This window comes from Oryctolagus cuniculus, chromosome 10 (assembly GCF_964237555.1).
Source record: "Oryctolagus cuniculus chromosome 10, mOryCun1.1, whole genome shotgun sequence".
NCBI lineage: Eukaryota > Metazoa > Chordata > Mammalia > Lagomorpha > Leporidae > Oryctolagus > Oryctolagus cuniculus.
The window spans coordinates 42,050,313-42,070,037 of record NC_091441.1 but is presented as its reverse complement, the minus strand read 5'-3'; the positions used below and the strand labels follow the sequence as shown (position 1 = coordinate 42,070,037).

The window sequence follows — 19,725 nt, the reverse complement described above, 5'->3', positions numbered from 1 at the left end:
TTTCAGGGAGAATCAAAAGACCTCATAGAGGTCTAAGATATAAGAAGAAATGGTTAGCAAATAACTCAATCAAATTATCAGTAAACCTAAATATTGTTCAACTTTTCAGGACAAATAGAAATAGGGTACATAATCTCAAAACAACTAGATGGGGTAAAAATAAAGTGAAGGGGAAAAAGCAGAATGAATCTTTTAAATATTTAGCCTAGTGGTTAAGATGCCGTGCTCCACATCAGAGTATCTGAGTTTGATTCCTACCTCTAGCTCCTGGCTCCAGCTTCCTGCTAATGTAGACCCTGGGAGGCAGTGATGATCGCTCAGGTAACTGGGCTCCTGCTACCCACACGGGACACCTGGTTAGCATTCCAGCTCCCAGCTTCAGCCTTGGCCCAGATCTGGCTGCTGTGGGCATTTTGGAAGTGGATGAGCAGATGAGACATCTTTCTGTGTTTGTGTGTCTATCTGTTTCTCTTCTCTCTCAAATCAGTAAATAAAATTTTTACAAATAAATGAAATACAAGAAAGGATAAAAGAAACGAAAAAGAAAAATAGGGTAATAGAAACTATACAATAGGTAATAGAAATACATTTGAATGTAATTCTAAATAGTATAAATTCAGTTTTGAAGAAAAATTGGTTTCAGAAATTAAAAAAGAAGCCATTTGCAGGAGACATACCTAAAACATAAGGCACGAGGAGTTGAAAATGAAAGGATGTGGGGGAGGCTTCAACAGAAAAATAGGACATGTGATATATTGATGTCAGACAAAACAGACATGAAGGTGAAACTAAACGTACAGATATCCTGTCAACGTAAAGGAGAAATCTCTAAGGGAACAGTAACGAAAATGGAATAGTGACCTCTGAAGTCGGGAATTCACATTCTGTGGGAAGTTCAAATGTGGGCTGAGGACTATTTGGAGGGGATGTCAGGAAGGGTATTAAGACACCAGAGAACTAGGACCCAACAATCATACAGTTTCTCACGGTCATGAAAAGCCTAATCTTTTATCCCATTTTTTCCACTGTCTTTCAAATGTTAAGAGCTTGTAAGACTTCAAATTTATACATTTAGATGTATGGTTGCTTACTATGAAATTTTAAATGCACATTTATGTCTGCAAAAATATACCAGACAATTGTTTTCTTCTCTAATTACACACAATATGCTATTTCCCTGTAGCCTGTTGAAATTTCATTCTTTCATGGCTAGAAGCTTTTCCAACCAGCCAGACACTAGAAAGAAAGCTCTGACATTGCCTTCTGATAATGAACTCTCATTTCATTAAAAGGTCTGTTGCACATGTGTGTATGTGCAAGGGTGTGGTTATGTGTATATTAGAGTATATGCATATATACACACACGTACACACACAGAGGCATGTACATTTTCCAATCATTTCTCTGACACAATTGAGAACACCTCCAAAGGGAAACTTTTAATGTCCTGTATTGTCTAACTTAAGCAACAACAGTTAGTTGTCTAAGTTACTAACAGATATCCAAAGAAATAAAACAATGTGAGGCCTTCTGAACAGGCAGTACCCTTTGAGGGTGGGGTGGGTAGCAACTGCTGGCAGTGATACTTAGCTGTTCTTTTACAATACAGAGCGTTAGGTTTTTTAACTGCTGGAACAAGATCTATCCAAAAACCTCAATGATTTTCCTGGGAAATATCTGGGCCTGGGAGGGGATACAGGCAGCCCAACTTGCTCCAAGATACTCCAAGGCTGGGGCCAAAGAGCTATCTCTTACAACCCCTCCAGAGAGTTCTGAATCACACCAATTTCTGAGAAACATGATTTTAGCATTAAAGAAGTATGACCTTTTTTTATGCTTTGAAATATCAATTTTGGATCAGATATTTGGCACAGCAATCCCATATGGGAGTGCCTGGGTTCAAGTCCTGGCTCCGCTTTCAAGTTCAACTTCTTGCTAATACACACCCTAGGAGGCAGCAGGTGATGGCTCAAGTACTTGAGTCCATGCCACTCATGTGAGACCTGGACTGACTTCCTGACTCCTGGCTTCACCCTCACCAAGTCCCTGGTGTTGCAGACATTTGGGATGTGAACCAGCAGACGAGAGATTTCTCTGTCTCCATTTCTCTGCCTCTTAAATAAAACAAACAAATAAGAATTAAAATATCAATTTCTCCAGAGCTTGATTGTTTTCTTTCACTAGACACATGGAGATTATAGAGATTTTGGAGGTGGTATCCTCATGTGTTTATTTTTTGGGAAATCCTCTTGAGGTTGTATTTCCCATCACATCTCACTTGTTGTCATTTACTTTGAAGGAGATCATGCTGTTTTTCCACTATGGTGGCCTTAGACCACCATAGAGTGTAGCACAAAGAAAAGACAAAAATGATCATGGTTAGTGGTTGCGATTTCTACCATCTCAAAGGAGAATTTAGCAACAGAATCAAGAAGATAAACCAAGACAGCAAGAAGCTTATCATAGATACAGTTACTGGAAGGAGGAAACAGGAATAATTAATTTCAGCTCCTGTAGTCTTTTACAGAGTGAATGGTCTATTGTAATATAATTTGAAAATTTTATTTTAAAATTATTTTTAGATGATAATAATAGAGAAAATTGGTAGAAAAAGTAAATGTAGATTTTAGCAAAAGGAGATAACAGAGCAGAAACTGGCTAACTTTGTTCTGTCTTCAAAAAGTTACAGAATTTAAAGCCGGCGCCGTGGCTCAATAGGCTAATCCTCCACCTTGCGGCGCCGGCACACCGGGTTCTAGTCCCGGTTGGGGCGCCGGATTCTGTCCCGGTTGCCCCTCTTCCAGGCCAGCTCTCTGCTATGGCCAGGGAGTGCAGTGGAGGATGGCCCAGGTGCTTGGGCCCTGCACCCCATGGGAGACCAGGAAAAGCACCTGGATCCTGGCTCCTGCCATCAGATCAGCGCGGTGCGCCGGCTGCAGCGGCGGCCATTGGAGGGTGAACCAACGGCAAAGGAAGACCTTTCTCTCTCTGTCTCTCTCTCTCACTGTCCACTCTGCCTGTCAAAAAGAAAAAAAAAAAAAAAAAAAAAAAGTTACAGAATTTAATATTTTTCCAGAGGTGCAAAAGTAAATATCCTCTACTACACAGAATCTCATCAGATGCAAAGAAAATGGCTGAGCTCAATCTGGCTTAAGAATTCATTATATAAAAATCACATAATAATTCATTATTTACCTATACTGTAAATGTCCTATAGATTGAAACTCTGAGAAATAATTGTGTTCCTCTTGTATATTCTTCACATGTCTTTAACACTGCTGACCATGTAATAGATGTTAAAAATATATATTGGGGGGTGGGGCCAGCGCTGTAGTGCAGTAGGTTAATCCTCTGCCTGAGGTGCCAACATCCCAAATGGGTGCTGGTTCTAGTCCCAGCTGCTCCTCTTCCAATCCAGCTCTCTGCTATGGCCTGGGAAAGTAGTAGAATATGGCCCAAGTCCTTGGGCCCCTGCACCTGCGTGGGAGACCCAGAAGCAGCTCCTGGCTCCTGGCTTCAGATCGGCGCAGCTCTGGCCGTTGCAGCCATTTGGGGAGTGAACCATCGGAAGGAAGACCTTTCTCTCTGTCTCTCCCTTTCACTGTAACTCTACCTCTCAAATAAATAAATAAAATATTTAAATATTTATATAGGTCAAATAACTGCTTTTATTTTAATTTTTTAAAAGTTTTATTTATTTATTTGAAAGGCAAAGTCACAGAGAGGCAGAGAGAAAGAGATCTTCCATCTGCTGGTTCACTCTCAAAATGGCTGCAACAGCTGGAGCTGGTCCAATCCAAAGCCAGGAGCCAGGAGCCTCCTCTTTCTCCCACACAGCTTCAGGGTCCTAGGGACTTGGGCCATCTTCTACTGCCTTTCCAGGCCATAGCAGAGTTGGGTCAGAAGTGGAGCAGCCAGGACTTGAACTGGCGCCCACATGGGATGCCAGCATTGCAGGTGGCTCAGGCAGCTGCTTTACCCACTCTCCCACAGTGCTGGTCCCAATAATTGCTTTTTAAAAAGAACTCAATGTGAACTCACATATCCCTATGAAACTTCCGTACACTGAGTTAAAGAGAAAACTATTCTGAGAGCAAAAACATCTCATTTGCAGATGGAGACAAATCATTGTTTTCAGATTGTCCAGCTTTATGCGGAAATACAATGGAGCAACGCCTTCAAAGTGAAAGTGACCTGGGACATAGATTTCTGTGTTTCCAACTTATCAGTCTGTAAATCGGATTTAATCAACTCAACATTTAATTGCATTCCTGGAGGAAAAAAATCACATGAGCAGATGATCCAAGAAAATGAAAATGGAAACAAAAAGAGTGAAAGGCAGGGCTGGCATTGTGGTGCAGTGGGTTAAGCCACCACTTGCATGCCCTATCAGAGTGCAGGTTGGAGTCCTGGCTGATCTGCTTCTGATCCAGCTCCCTGCTAAGGCATCTGGGAAAGCAGCAGATGATGTCCCAAGTACCAGGGCTCCCGCCACGCATGTGGGAGATTGGACAGAGTTCTGGGCTCTGGGCTCTTGCCTCAGCCTGGACCAACCATGGCTGTTCTAATAATTTGGGGAGTTGAGTCAATGGAAAGAAAATCTCTTTCTGTGTCTCTCTCCTTCTCTTGCTATCACTCTGCCTCTCAAATAGAACAAATAAATCTTAAGCAGAAAAAAAGATGAAGGTATAGAATCCAAGAAATAACGGTCACACTCAGAAGAGCAATAAAAAGACACTCCCACCCCTGCCTAGGCTGTAGGCTGGGTAGCAGGTATGAATGAAGACAACCAGTTCAAATTAAGCACACAGTAGGAAGACTTAGATACAATTGCTTTTGTAAGAAAATGGATTCACTTCAGCAAATAAGTAAGTGAATTAAGAGGGTGTATGAATTTTTTTTTTTTAACAGGCAGAGTAGACAGTGGAGAGAGAAAGACAGAGAGAAAGGTCTTCCTTTACCGTTGGTTCACCCCACAATGGCCGCTGCAGCCGGCGCACCATGCTAATCCGAAGCCAGGAGCCAGGTGCTTCTCCTGGTCTCCCATGCGGGTGCAGGGCCCAGGCACTTGGGCCATCCTCCACTGCACTCCTGGGCCACAGCAGAGAGCTGGACTGGAAGAGGGGCAATGGGGACGGAATTCAGAGCCCCGACTGGGACTAGAATCTGGTGTGCCGGCACCGCAGGCGGAGGATTAGCCTAGTGAGCCACGGTGCCGGCTGAGGCTGTATGAACTTAATGATAGAGTGGAAGTGATTGCTTCTCCTGTCTATAAGAAAATAGTAATATAACACAAACTTCCCGAAAAATAGGAAACTCTACAAAAAATCAGTCTATACAAAGAAAATTAAATGGACCATGATCCTGAATAGCATACAGACTCTAATGGATACTAAACCATTTAATATTGGTTTTTGAAATACGTTGTAGATACATGCATTGAGAAGGGTTCTATTTCCTCCTCTATAATCCAAGTATGTTTCTCGGTTCTGCAGAAAATAGTATGTGCACAATTACAGTATTGGAAGTGCCCTTTTTTGGCTTTTAGTCTTTTAAAATCAACTCATACACAAGGCACAGAAGAATTAATTTTAGTTCTAAAACATAATGGAAATGCTATAAACCTTCATGATGTAAGAACTGTGAGACAGGGGACAAAAGGTCTAAAAATGTAGATAGAAGGGGTATAAAAATGTAAAGGTGTATATATTCTCATTTTTTATAATGGAGATTTGAGAGATACTATTTAAAGTTAAATGATCAAGTAAGCACTTAATATAAAGGAATAAAGTAAGCCAGTAGAAGAACTACAGCTAATACAACCAGGGAACTTTGAGAAGGGGCAGACGGGGATGCGCTGGGATTGTACTGGAATGGACCTCTTAGGGACTGAAGTAAGCTTAAGAAAGCAGGCAAGGAAGAAACAAAAAGTATTAACAAATATGGAGAAGGGGAAAGAGTGAGGGTGTGATATGGCTGGAGCAGAGAATCCTTATATATGAGCTCTAGCAAGAGGCTTAGGATATTCGGGAGAGAACTAGGCTTGGAATGCTTGGCGAACATGTGTGAGCCCAGGCTGGTTTCATACAGTAGGTGTTTTAGGAAAACCAACATAGTAGGGCAGTGTAGGACAGGTTATGTGATGAAAACAGTGTCCTCAGAACTGGTAGAAACGATCCGAAAGAGCCATTTGGGGAAGTGGTGTAGTACATGGTGTGGTATTATTAAGTTGTATAATTTTAAAAATGATTTATTGATACATTTGAAAGGGAGAGAGAGAGAGAGAGGTTCACTCCCCAAATGGCCGCAATGGCCAGAGCTAAGCCAATCTGAAGCCAGGAGCTTCTTCCAGGTCTCCCACATGGGTGCAGGGGTCCAGGAACTTGGGCCATTTTGTACTGCTTTCCCAGATTTATTTATTTATTTGAAAGTCAGAGTTTCACAGAGAGAAAAGGAGAGGCAGAGAGAGAAAAAGAGAGAAGAGAGGTAGAGAGAGAGGTCCTCCATCAGCAGGTTCACTTCCCAGTTGGCCACAATGGCCGGAGCTGTGCTGATCCGAAGCCAGGAGCCAGGAGCTTCTTCCAGGTCTCCCACGCGGGTACAGGGGCCCCAGGACTTGGGCCATCTTCCACTGCTTTCCCAGGCCATAGCAGAGAGCTGGATCAGACAGAAGTGGAGCAGCTAGGACTTGAACCGGAGTCCATATGGGATGTTGGCACTGCCAGGCAGCAGTGCCGGCCCCAAGTTTTTAAAAACTATATTTATTTATTTGAGAGGCAGACACGCATACACATGTACAAACATACCACACACACACACACACGCACGCACACACAGAGTCAGAGGGATAGCTCCCATCCACTGTTTTTTTCCCAGATACCTTCAATGGCTGGGACTGGGCCGGCACAAAGCCAGGAACTGGGAATTCAATCCAGGTCTCCCATGTGGGCTGCAGAAACTCAACTATTTGAGCCAACACTACTGCCTCCCAGGGTCTGCATTAGCAGGAAGCTGGAGTTAGGAGTGAAGGAGGGTACTGGACCCTGGCACTCCAATATGAGATAGGGGCGTTTTAACTGCTATGCCAAATGCCTGTCCTGTCACAACATAGCTTTTATTATACCCCTTGGACCTAAATTTCTAAAAAAAAGTAAAGACTCACTCTTGTGGTAGCAATGTATAGGTTATACTGATAGGCTTTGGGTGCTCTGCACGACAGTGAAGGAAGGGGCCAAAAAATGTTTTTTCTAAGCCTCTGAAATCTGTTCCCCACTGGGAACGATCTGCAGATCTCCCCTCTTCCTGTGCAACTTGACATGGGTTACTTCCCTGAGTCTTCCTAAACGCCATCTAAGCGATACGCACTCATGGTTGAAATCCTGGTCATCCTACACATCTTTTGTGAACCAAGGACCCAACACCTCTTCCATTTCTTTTCATCTGAAGTTCTTGCCATTTGATTTTCTTCTATTCCCTCCAAAATTAACAAGTTTTTTTTCTACATGTCAACATTCTTATTAATACAGCTTAATCTGAAAACATCTGACCTCAAATGTGTTCTTTCCATGAAATGAGAGAAAAACATTAAAACTTATTTTGAATATATCAATATTCACTTATTGTGATCTTATCTGTTTGTATCAAAAGGTTTTCTCCTCCCAAAATAAAGTTTCTAACATAAATTCAAGATTCCTTTGAATGAAAAATTTTAAAAACCGATATACCTTCTAAAATAATGAGTTTATAAAACAGCAGCAGAATTGCTAGGTACACATAATGTAACATAGAAGGGTGTTCACTGAAACTATGAAACATGATCGTAACTCTTATGAAAAATTATAACAAGCCCTTTACTTATTTTTAGCTATTTCACAAATACCACAAGAAAAAATTGGACACAACTCTTGAAGAAACAGAAAAGTTTCTTTTTGTCATAAAGCAAACGTGTAAATCTTTCTCTCCTCTCCCATGGCTTCTTCCAACCCTCCTTCACTGCGCTGAAGAGATACTGGGTTCCTCCAGAATTCTGGTTGGGCAGGCGACTTCCAAACACCAGGACTCTCCAGATGGGAGGTTCTGGCACGGGGTTTTCCTGTTCCTGGACTGACGACTTTCCCAGCTTCGACAATGATCTCTGTCAGTTCATGTTTTACAGGCTTTGCTAGTGGAACAGGTGAAGCTTTGGAAATTACAATATCCCCAGCTGTGCACTGCTGAAGGGCATTGTGAGCAAAGCAGGGATTTTTTTTTTTTCTGCTTACTAAACTATTTTAAGAAATGGAGACTGAAAACAAGCCTGGTCACTCTCACTTAAAGTTTTTTGCTTTGCTGCCCCCATCCTCTTCCCCACAATCCATTTGTTTCAGACAGATGAAACAGCTACTGAAATTATGCGTCTGTGGTTACTTCTAGCTACACCGTGCAACCCCCATTTGATTTTCTTTTTAAAATGCCTACCCAAATCTACTGCCTCCTGAGACTGTCTTCTAGAGTCCTGGGTGATTTTATAACTGACTTAAGGTTTTTTTTTCTTTCTTGACTCCTGCTTTTTTTTATTTTTTGGACAGGCAGAGTGGACAGTGAGAGAGAGAATGATCTTCCTTTTGCTGTTGGTTCACCCTCCAATGGCTGCCGCGGCTGGCGCACTGCGCTGATCCGATGGCAGGAGCCAGGTACTTCTCCTGGTCTCCCATGGGGTGCAGGGCCCAAGCACTTGGGCCATCCTCCACTGCACTCCCTGGCCACAGCAGAGAGCTGGCCTGGAAGAGAGGTAACCGGGACAGAATCTGGCGCTCTGACCGGGACTAGAACCCGATGTGCCAGCGCCGCAAGGCGGAGGATTAGCCTAGTGAGCCGCGGCGCCGGCCCTGCTTTTCTTAAAAGAAATAAACTTGAAAAGCATATGGATGACTTGTCTACTTCTGAATATTTTCAGTCTCTTAGGTTCATTTCTGCCTACCACCAGCTTTACCTTTGTTGACTGTGTGCCCAAAGAGCATCGTCTTCAGGCTTGCTCCTCTTGCTGGCTGTCTCACCTTTTCCATTTCTCTATACCTTCTGACTTCAGATTCCAACTGGGTCATTGACCTAGATGTTTCTAGCAGTTTTTCTGCTATGGTACACATTATAGCCCAGAGGAATGCCCAACCTGTGTGTGTGTGTAATTCCCAGTAGACTAGCAGCAAATCTTTCCTTTCCTCTCTGACTCAAGAAAGCCAACTGGAACACAACAAACTGGGAGTGACATTTTTATAGGAATAATCTGCAATCTGCTCTAATTTATGCTTTAAAAATTTATTCTCAACTTTTGGTTTCAGACCAAGGTGGAACAGTGAGTAAAATATGCTTCCTACTAAGAACAGCTAAAAACTCCCGGCATTGGATACGAAATACACAGAAGATGGATGAGTGGAGAGAGAAGGCAATTGGCTGCAGATCTGTGGATCTGAAGAATGGAGGAGTACCCAGTTCTCTGGCTTTTCCTCTTGTCTCATATACCCTGGACCAAGTGCCGGAGAACTGCACAACCCAGGAACACCACAGAAGCAGATTTAAAAACAACACTCTTTCTGACCAAAGGACTAGGAAAGGGGCAACCTAGCAAAGCTGAAGCCAGCGCCATGGCTCACTTGGTTAATCTGGCATCACATATGGGTGCTGGATTCTGTCCCGGTTGCTCCTCTTCCAGTCCAGCTCTCTGCTGTGGCCCGGGAGGGCAGTGGAGGATGGCCCAAGTGCTTGGGCCCTGCACCTGCATGGGAGACCAGGAGGAAGCACCTGGCTCCTGGCTTTGGATCGGTGCAGCGCTGGCTGTGGCGGCCATTTGGGGGGTGAACCAACAGAACGAAGACCTTTCTCTCTGTCTCTCTCTCTCACTGTCTATATCTCTACCTGTAAAACAAACAAACAAACAAAAATGTAGATAATAACTGCCCTATTCCAGCCAAATGCCCCAGAAAAAAGAGGCCTCACCCTATCCCAGTTGGTAAAGGATGAATAGACAGCTCAAACTCTCACCTTATGGTTCAAGACCCTTTCATCCCCTGCTGGGGGAGGTGTCAAAGAAGACTAAGTGGGGTGCTATCCCTGTCCAGTTACAGAGTGGTTTGCACAAAACAGGTAAAAACATGACTCAACTATACGATTGAGTTAAAAAAATCAATCTTAAAAGGTCATATCATATACATGATTCCACTTCTGTAACATTCTTGGAATGACAAAATCCATAGAGGTGGAGAACAGGTTAGTGGTTGCCACTAGAGACGGTGGAGGTGGGAAAAGTGGGTGTGACTGTAAAGGGTTGGTTTCAGGGAGATCCTCGTGGTGACGGAATAGTCCTGTATCTGGATTCTGGTGTGACAAAATGGCACAGAACTATACAGACACATTGTACTGTGTCAGTTTTCTGTTTTTGCTTTTGTACTACAGTTATGTAAGATATAACCGCTGGGAAAAACTGAATGAAGGACTTTTCTGTCTGGTTTTTAAGACTTCCTGTGAATCTTTGATAACTTCAAAGTAACAAGTTAAAAAAAGTTATCCTTCAATCTTGATACTTCAATACTTGATACTTGATGGTCATTAATGCTATAATCTAAATATTCCCAGCTTTCTGGGGTCATGCTGGGATGGGTACCATTCTCGACTCCTTGGCAGCTGGAAATGGCCAAGTGATTTGAGTTGGCCGTTGAAATGCACACATAAGAGACTAGGCTGCCTATGATCTGCCCCACGCCCATAAACTGTCTTTACCACTGAGGAGCCCTGTGCCACTATGGATTCCCCTTCAGCATGGGTTCATGGTTACCTGTAGAGTCCTCACTGACCACAGCAGTGCTGGGCAGGAACTAGAATCTGGGATGTTTGGACACAGCCATTTGGCATGGTACTACATCTATTAAGTCAGTTACTTCTCTACTTCCCATAATGCCTAAAATTGAACCTCCTCAACAGCAGAGGCAAGCCTCTGGCCGCCTCCTCACTGGTTCTACCTGCCCCAGCTCAGGCCTGCCCTCACTGCGCTGATACACCCTCACTGCCTGACCTCCCACCATCTCCACACAAAGGATGCTAGGTCCAGGTTTCCACCTCCATCTAGTTTGCCCTCTTTTATTCCTGGACCTCAGAGCAACATAAGGACACCGACAGTGGTGAGGTGCTGTGCACAGAGGAGCAATGGGAAAAAGCGTACCCATGTACGTGAGGCTGTAGTACATGGCAGGACTTGGTTTGGCAAAAGCAAAACCAAAGAGGAAAAAAGTCAGAAAGAGATAGTTTGCATGTTCTGCATGACTCCACACACTCTGTGCCACCTGACTCCTGGGTGGGCTTTGTTAAGCCCTCCTGTATCCAACACTCCTCCTTTCTTCCCCTCCCCCAACTCCTGACAGGGTTCTAGGTAACCAGTGGCTTCTAGTCTTGGGCAGTTCAGTCTGCCTCAGGCAATCTCTCCCAACTCTCCATTATAATGGAATCCATCCTAGGTACTCTCCCCTTGCTCTCTAGCAAATTTGAAACAAGGAGGCCTAATTCACAAATTGAAACACTATTAGTATCATTCATTTTAAAAAGAGCCTTACAGAAACAACACAGTTAATGATTTCCTGAAAGGAGCAGCCCCTCTGGGGGTTGGTGGTGATGAGGGTGTCACCACAGATAGGCTACTTCCTGTGGGATCAATTTCAAAGTGTCCCCATGAACGGGTCCTACGGGGGTTAATTCTGCCTACAGTAAAATCATAGAACGCCCGGAAAATCCTTGAACTAGCCCTGAAATGGAAAGTCTTCGGCAACATTAGCCAGCCCCAAGCCACCGCTCCGCCCTGAGGCGTACATCTGTGTAACTGCGGGAACCGGCAAGTCTTCAGGTGAGAGGGAAAGGGGAACAGGAGCGGCGCTGGGAAAGCCGAGCGGAGCGCAGGTCTTCATCCTGGACTCCCCGACCTGCGCCTTTTCACCCCTTCCTGCTTGGCAGACCCTGTCATGAGGCCTCCAGTTTCCTCCTGCTCTCAAATATGCTTAGCCTCTTCCTCCCCATTTCCTGTTCTTTTAGCAGGTAAAGTGAAGGCCGATTTTTGAATGAATAGGAGTGGGTAGATAGGGGGTGTTGAAGAGTATTCCTACCTGGTTATACAACCAGGTTATAAAAGTGCATTTCATTAGTGTAGAATGCAAACCGCAGACAATTTTCCAGATGCCTCAAGGGGTTTTTGTTGTTTTCAATTGCAAGGAATTGTGGCAATCAGCTAAAAAATGTACTACTATCCTGGGTTACTTAATGGTACACAGATATGTTTTTTAAAAAATTGTTTTTGTTTTTTATACATGCTATAAAATTAAATTTGTTTCAAGCGCAGAATTACACTATTTTTAGTGCACCAGGAGTTGTGAAACCACTACCACAGTCCAATGTTAGCACACTGCTAATGCTAGAAACAGATCTCTTGGGCCCCTTCAGTCATGCCCCCACTCCTACCCTGGCTCTGTAACTGATAGTCTGTATAGAGTTGCCTTTTTCCAGACATTTCATATAAACGGAATCATACAATTCATGCTCTTTGGAATCTGGCTTCTTCCCTTAGCTTACAAGTATTTGTTTTGAGATTCATTTATTTATTTGAAAGGCAGCTACAGAGAGGGACACACACACACAGGGCAGGAGTGCTTCCATCTGCTGGTTCACTCCTCAAATGGCCACAGGAGCCTCCGCGTGGATGGCAGGGGCCCAAGCACTTGAGCCATCTTCCATTGCTTTCCCAGGCACATTAACAGGGAGCTGGATCAGAAGAGCAGTTGGGAGTGGAACCAGCACTCATATGGGATGTCAGCGCAGCAGTGCCCGCCTCAGCTTTCTGTATGTGAGGTTCCTCTCTGTTGCACCATCTACAAAGACTTTGCTCCTTTTTGGTGAATAGTAGTCTACTGCATAAATACACATTTTGTTTATCTACTCCGCAGTTCCTAGACATTTGAATTGTTTCCACTTTGTGACTCTTAGAAAATGTATGTGCAAGTTGTTTTGTGAATGTATTTTCAACTCTCTGGGGTCTATATCTAGATGTGCAATTGTTGGGTCATATGGGACTTTTGTGTATAGTTTTTAAATAATCTGACAAATTTTCTTAAGTGGCTTCACCATTTTACATTGTCACAGTGTATGAGGGTTCTAATTTCTCATCTCTTCACCAACACTTATTGTCTTTTTTAACACAGCCCTTGCAGTGGGCGTGAAGAGCTTTCCCATGGTTGTTTTTAATTTGCATTTCCCTAGTGACTAATGTTGAATATCTTTTTATGTAAATATTGATCATTTAAATAAGTTCTTTGGTAAAATGTCCTTTTCCTCATTTCTATTGGATTATTAGTCTTCGCATTCAGTAGTAGGAATTCTTTATACACATATAAATTCTTTATATACATATATTCCTATATATGATTTGCAAATCTTTCCTCCCAAGTATATTTTTGGACACAGGCTTTCTGAAGATCACATCTTTATTTCAAAGAGAATTTTTCTTGTGGAACATTACCAGGCTAGTCATAACAGACTGTGTTTCAAAAAACAAGTACTTTTAAAAAAATTCTGCCTTTTAACTTTCATTTTAGAATACTACTTGGAAGATGTAGATAAACACAAAATAGAATATTAAAATTCCAGAAAAATCTCCTGCTAAATTTTGCCAATTTTTTTTTTGGGTTACATGACCATATTTAAAACTTTTCAATGGGTCCATTTAAATAATAGAAATCTCTTAGTATTTGTTATTGGCTGGCAAGGCCTAAGATACAAATCTCTTAACAAGTAGAAATCCAATTACTAAAACCACGGTTGGCTGTGCCAGGAGCGAGTGAAGAAGCAGCGTTTGGTCTTCAGGGCAGGCGATGGCTGGGTACTGGAATTGGTACTAAGGAGGGGTGCGTCCCAAAGGGGGCGCCCTGGAAGACGCCCCACGGGGTGCAGAGCCGAGTACACTTTTCGAAGCAGTCCCCGTTCTGCAGGGATCCCGGCGATTCCAGTCCCCCGAGGCCCGGCGGTGGCCTCTCCTCTCACCGCCCACCCCGGGTCGCCCGGCGCAGGGCTCCGCAGGGCGGGACGCGGATCCGCCGACAGCCCTCCGGCTGCAACCCTCCGTGGAGCGGTGAGGGCACCTCTGTTTCCTCCCACCCCGTGACCTGCTCGACGTGAAACGGCCCGAGTTTTATTTTTACTTGCTGCGGCAGCATCTTTTGTCCGTACGCAGGTTCAAAGGGGGGGCGGGGAGAGAGACCGCTCGGCCGGGACGAACCCCACGCAGCCCCAGCCACCTGAGGGTCGGGCTGCGGGCGGCAGCCACGCCGAGACGCCAGAACCTCCCAGGCCCGGAGGGAAGCGCGGCGGCCCCGAGGTGGGCTCGCCGCAGGGGAGGGGGCCGGCGCATCCGGGTGAGCGCGCGGCGCCCCCGCCGTGCCCGAGCAGCCTCCCCAGCGCAGCCGCACGGGCCGCCGCGCCGAGCACGCGGCGCGCTGTGTGGACCGCGCCTGAGCGGCCTGCGGGGCGGCCCTGTGGCCCCGGCACGCCGCGCTGAGGCGGCCCAGAGCTAGCGGCAGCGGCGGCGGCGGCATGCCGGGCGGCCCAGACTAGCGCGCCGAGCCCGCGAGGCCCGGCGCGGAGGCGGGAGCGGGCGCGGCGGAGGCGGGGCCCGCGGCGGGCCCGCCCGCCCGCCGGGGGAGCCGCCGGCAGTGGCCGAGGAGGCGGCGCGGCGGACGGCGGCCCGAGAGTAGCGCCCGCGCTGCGGCCCGCGGGACCGCGCCGCGACCGCCCGGGCCGGCCCCGAGGAGCGCTCGCCGCCGCCGCCGCTGCCGCCGCCGCCGCCGCAGCCGCGCGCGAAGCGAGGTGAGTGTCCGCCTGCTCCCGGGCCGTCCCGGAGCCGCGGCTTGCGCGGGGCCGGAGGAGGAGGTGGAGGCGGCGAAGGCGAAGGAGGCCCGACCGCGTCCGCGTCCCCGGTCCCTTTGTGGCCGGCGCTGCCGGGGGCCGGGGCGCGAGCGCGCTCGGCGCGGGGTCCGGGTCGGGGACTCCGGGGCCGCTGGACACGCGGCGTCTGTGGTTGGCAGCTGCGGCGAGCAGCGAGTTTCCGTCCTAGTTTGACATTGAGTTAGAACCGTTTTTCTTTAGAAGACGGAAGTTTGTTTTATTGACAAAAATATCGCTAAATATGGCTTCTTGGTTCGGCCGTGTGTGGTACTTGGAGCCGCGGTGCCAGCCCGACCCTCGGCGGTCGGCGCGCCGGGGGAGGGGAGGACTCGCCGGCTGCCGAGGGAGGGGGCTTCCCGGGCGCTGCCCCCGACGGGGACCCGGCCCTGAATGAGCAAAGGTGTGTGGCTGGGAAGTAGCGGACTTGAGATCCTGTGGCAGCCCTACCTGGAAGAATGAATGAATGAAAATGTCATTTCCTCACCCTAGACTCCTACTTAAATATTCAAATTGTGACCATTTGCATCGTCATTGCCTGTCTCACCTGGCTACCTTTCTAAGTGAGGGTCCTGTCCCCCTTCCCCTCCAGTTTATGACCTTGGCCTAATTCTCACTGAGCAACCAACCCTTAAACCAAACTCGGTTATTATTATTATTTTTTTGCAAGTGTGGGCAATAGAGTAGCTTTTGTGATTGTGAACTGTTGCTGGCGGGCAGAGAATGTCACCTTAATCATACCTTGTGTGTAGCACACTGCTATATAATCCTGTCCAGAACCCTGGGAGCTAGGAGGTCTCGTCCTCATTTCACAGATGAAGAAGTTGCCCTGAGAAGTTCTAACTTTCTAGATCACTGGCTAAGCGGCCCAATTGGGATTCCGCCGTGGACCCTGTTAGTCTAGTGCCCTTTACCTCACATCTCTGTCTACCCCGGGACTGACCAGTGTGGTAACCGCAAACCACATGTGGCTATTTAAATTAAATTTTAAAAAATCAACTCTTCAGTCACACCAGCCGCAGTTCTAAGTGTTCAGCAGCCAAATACGTTGAGTGGTTACAGTTGAACAGAGGTGATCTGTGCCATACGTCCATTTATCCGTTAGATAACCTTTGAATGTTCTGTCAATAAGGCACAATTTTCAGTCCTGGATGAACTGTGATGCGGAAAAGAGACAAAATATCTTTGCCTTCATGGAGTTTGCATGTTACATGTTAGTTTGAGGACGTTTCCGTGGTACATCAGAGCCTTGCTGTTCCAGGTGTGGTTCATGGACCAGCAATATCCTCATCACCTGGGCGTCTGGAAGAACTTCAGAATCTCAGGCCCCACCCCGCACCAACTGAATTAATACTACTATGTCCAGATTCCTTGTTGTTTGTGTGCACTTTAAAATGGAGACACGTTTATTCAGATGTTTGTGATAACTCAATGTAATGATGGTTAGTTTGGAACTTCTTTTAAGCAGCAGGCTGCAGGACTCTTGGGAGCACTCTAAAGTTATGCAAATACTTGTTAAATGCCTGGCTTCCTCCATGGAATTTAAACTTTATGAGACCAGAGATTGTGGCTTCCTTTTCCAGCTATGTATCCCTGGAGACTTTATGTGTCTGGAAAGCATTAGGCACTTAATAAATGCTTGTTGAGTGAAATAAGGAGAAAACTAGGATAGTCACAATTTGTTAATTCCAAGGAATCACAAGGGAGGTAGTTCTCATGGCATCAGGTGAGAGCATGGGACCCAAGTCAAAATGAAGAGAGATCTTTCTGTAGCCTTTTCATGGAAGCCTCACCTTGGCTGGAGTTTTGCTTCTGGCTCACTTCCATGCCATACTTCTCTTTTTAATAATATAAAATATTAAGACATTTGAATCTTATACGTGTGTTGATCCCTCTGATACAGTTTTTAAAATTTATACTCTGGTTTTTCTTCAAGTCGTATAAATCTTTCACCTTTTGCAATTTTTAAAATTTAAATTACAGACTTCATTTGGATTTTTCATTACTATTCTCTTTCTGTTCCAAGGATCCAATCCAAGGTACCACATTGTAGTTAGGCATCTTCTTTTTTTAAAAAAAAAAAAAGGTTTATTATTTACTTGAGAGGTTGAGTTATTGTAAGGCCGCCACAAACCACACCAAACACCTGAGTAAGAGAAAGGGTTTATTGGGGGGAACCTGACGGACCAGAGGGAAGGGGTGAAGAGGGAGGAGAGTGTGAGAGATCGAGAGACAGAGAGACAGGCAGAGAGAGAGAGATAACAGGAGATGGAGAGAAAGAGAGCTGCGTGTTCAGGAACAGGTCCTTTTAAAACTTTGCCCGGGCCCGGCAGGGAAGTAGGAGCTCCAAATCCCATTAGGATGGGGGTGGGATTGACACCAGTGGTTGGGCCTTGTGGCTACTTGGCTTCCAGCAGTGGCTGTGAGGGCTAGAGCCTAGGATGGTGTCAGGACTGTGCCATTTTACTAACAGTTAGAGACATGGAGAGGGAGAGACAGAAAGGTCTTCCATCCACTGGTTCACTCCCCAAATGACCACAAAAGAGGGAACAAGGCCAATCTGAAGCCAGGAGCCAGAAGCTTCTTCCAGGTCTTCCATGTGAGTGTAGGGGCCCAAGCACTTAGGTTATCTTCTGCTGTTTCCCCAGGCCATAGCAGAGAGCTGGATTGGAAGAAGAGCAGCCAGGACTCAAACTAGTGCCCATATGGAATGCCTGCACTGCAGGCGGGGGCTTAGCCTGCTATGCCATAGAGCCAGCCCCTAGGGCATCTTACCTTCTTAGTCTTTGGTGGCTGATAACTTCTGTCTTTCCTTGTTTTCCATGACTTGGCAGCCTGGAGGAGGAGTACTGTCCTGGTGTTCTTTGGTGGGCAGCTTTCCGTACATACATTTTCTAGTTCTGGGAAAAGGCTCTTAAACTCAAGAGAGTAAGGGCATAACAGGGATAACCCCATTTCAGCTCCCTCTTATTTGTTTATATAATGCATATATCTCTTACATAACAACAGTGCAACTTTAGTACTTTGTTTCAGTTACAGAATTCTTGGATACAGTTCCTGATTGGTTGAGATTCAAGAGTGTTACAACATTACAGTTGTGAATTACCATTTTAAAATAAATTGAGTTTTATTTTTATGATGAATTAAGAGCTGGACTGAGATCGAGAAGAAAATGGGAGAGAACAGAAAAAAGGCAATAGTTCAGGGTGACTGTGGTGAAGAGAATGATATGATGGAAGGAGTGGGGCAGATGCGTAGAAGAGAATTATGAGTAAGTTAGTGTTCATTTATTCAGTGAATATTTATTGACTGGTTAAGGTGTGCCAGACCCAGTGCTAGAGACTCAAGATAATTGGGGAATGGATAGCATTAAGCAAATAAGCATGCAGATTAGTATGTACGTAATTACAGCGCGTGATGAGTGCTATTAAATAAAAGAATGCTGGAGAGAGTGTTGGAGGATGGATGCTGCTTTAGGTTGACTGAGCTGGTAAGGAAAACTCTGAGTAAGTTAACATTCTAACTCCTGCCTGTGGCTTGAAAAAAAATTTTTTTTAAGTTTATTTTCATTATATTTGAGAGGCAGAGACCAAGATGGAGAGAGATTTTCTATCTGCTGGTTCACTCCCCAAATGCCGGGCAAAGCAGAAGCCAGGCACTGAGTCCAGGGCTCCTATGTGACTGGCCAGGATGCATGTACTTTAGCTATCACCTGTGGCCTTCCAGAATGCACATTAGCAGGAATTTGGATTGGAAGTGGAGTAGCTGGGACTTGAACCAGACACTCCAATATGAGATGTGTGGTCATCCCAAACAGCGACTGCTGCGCTATCCTCCTGCCCCTCTCCTTGGCTTTTGGAGACCTTCCAATAGTTACCTCCACACTACTTGCCCTGTCTTCCTCTTACTTCACCACACACACACATACACGGCTCTTTCTCCATAGGCAGCATGCATATTTCTGGCTCTGTATTTATGAGTTCTTCCTCCTGCCCCTGCCCTTGGCTTTTGGAGACCTTCCAATAACTACCTCCACACTGCTTGCCCTGTCTTCCTCTTATGTCAATACATAAACACACACACACACACACACAGCTCTTTTTCCATAGGCAGCATGCATATTTCTGACTCTGTATTTGAGTTATTTTTTTAAAGATTTTATTTTTATTATTTATTTGAGATGTAGAGTTTCAGACAGTGAGAGGGAGAGAGAGAGAAAGGTCTTCCATCCAATGGTTCACTCCCCAAATGGCCGCAACGGCTGGAGCTGCACCGATCGGAAGCCAGGAGCTTCTTCCGGGTCTCCCACGCAGGTGCAGGGGCCCAAGCACTTGGGTCATCTTCTGCTTTCCCAGGCCACAGAAGAGAGCTGGATTGGAAGAGGAGCAGCCGGCACTAGAATCCGGTGCCCGTATGGGATGCTGGCGCTGCAGGCAGAGAATTAACCTACTGTGCCACGGTGCCGGTCCTGAGTTCTTTTTTCTAAGACAGCTCCCTCTCCACTTGAACTTGTTTAAATACTACCACTTATTCAGAGATTTACTCGTATCCCATCTCCTTTATGAAGGCATTCTTTTTTGATTTATGCCTGTGCTTGTCACTCTGCTTGAATGTATGATGTCTTAAGGGTAGAAGTGATACTTTACATTTATATCTGTGTACCTCACTTAGTCTAACACAAAGTGAGGGTTGATGGGACATCCATTCTGAAGTGTTCACATTTGGGTGGTTATCCTTAAAATAGTGAATAGAAGTACAGTTTTTTTTCCCTTTTAATTA

The 19,725-nt window shown here is 45.6% G+C and overlaps 1 protein-coding gene across 4 annotated transcripts in view; it reads left to right on the top strand.

Moving 5' to 3' along the window:
- The first annotated feature begins 13,925 nt into the window (after positions 1-13,925).
- Positions 13,926-19,725, top strand: part of GALNT1 (polypeptide N-acetylgalactosaminyltransferase 1) — a 128,278-nt gene continuing 122,478 nt past the window's right edge. Inside the window, exon 1 of one of the 4 annotated variants that reach the window (XM_051851988.2) lies at positions 13,926-14,137. The gene's annotated coding sequence lies outside the window, so the exon portion shown is untranslated. Of the gene's footprint in view, positions 14,138-14,731; positions 14,872-19,725 lie in introns of those variants that run through there. The other 3 variants (XM_051851985.2, XM_051851987.2, XM_051851986.2) reach the window with 3 other exon arrangements.